We start from the raw sequence: 740 nt of genomic DNA, 5'->3' as shown, positions 1-740 counted from the left end.
ATCATGTATTTACAAACATTACCAAATTAAGTTAAACATCATCGAAATCTCGATTAAGGTAAGCTTTTTTTTTCACTTTATAGATAGATAATCCCATCATGGTTTCAACCACATCCAACCAAATAGCATATATGCAAGATGTGTGGCTCGTAAATTTTAGTGGAAACTCGTTTTGTTGGATGGAGGAATAAGTTTCAAAGCAATCAATTAAATTCATCAACTAAAAGAAGAAACATTTTTCTTTAAAGATTAGGATTTGTTTTTTAAAGTCAAACGATCACTTAATTGATCCTCTTATAAGTACAGTGGATCAGAGGGAAATCTTTTGTTCTAAGCTTCATTAATTAGCTAATATATATATATATATATCTTTAATCTCCGGGCACAACTTAATTTGCATACGCAATCCCACACAAATGATCGATCATATTGACATAACATCACATGATAATTGGTACTTATATACAAAGTTAATTAATACCTCGAGTTTGATTAAAGTGGTCATTACCGTACCGTCATTATATGAAAAGATGAGCTTAAACTAGCCTTAACCACATACTTTTCATGTTTATTTAAAAAAATTAAAGATTTATTAATGGAAGTCATTAATGCTCAGGGACAATGTAGAATCTAGCTGCATGGCTATTAATTTAATTAAGCTCATGTAGTCCAAAGTACATAATACAATCACAAGCTGGAATTTGAAGGCATGTGAAAATTATTACGTTTACCCCCTCTTC

The sequence above is a fragment of the Asparagus officinalis genome, chromosome 4 (genome assembly GCF_001876935.1).
Source record: "Asparagus officinalis chromosome 4, Aspof.V1, whole genome shotgun sequence".
Classification (NCBI taxonomy): Eukaryota; Viridiplantae; Streptophyta; class Magnoliopsida; order Asparagales; family Asparagaceae; genus Asparagus; species Asparagus officinalis.
The sequence above is the reverse complement of the archived record's forward strand: the minus strand, read 5'-3'. Positions refer to the sequence as shown.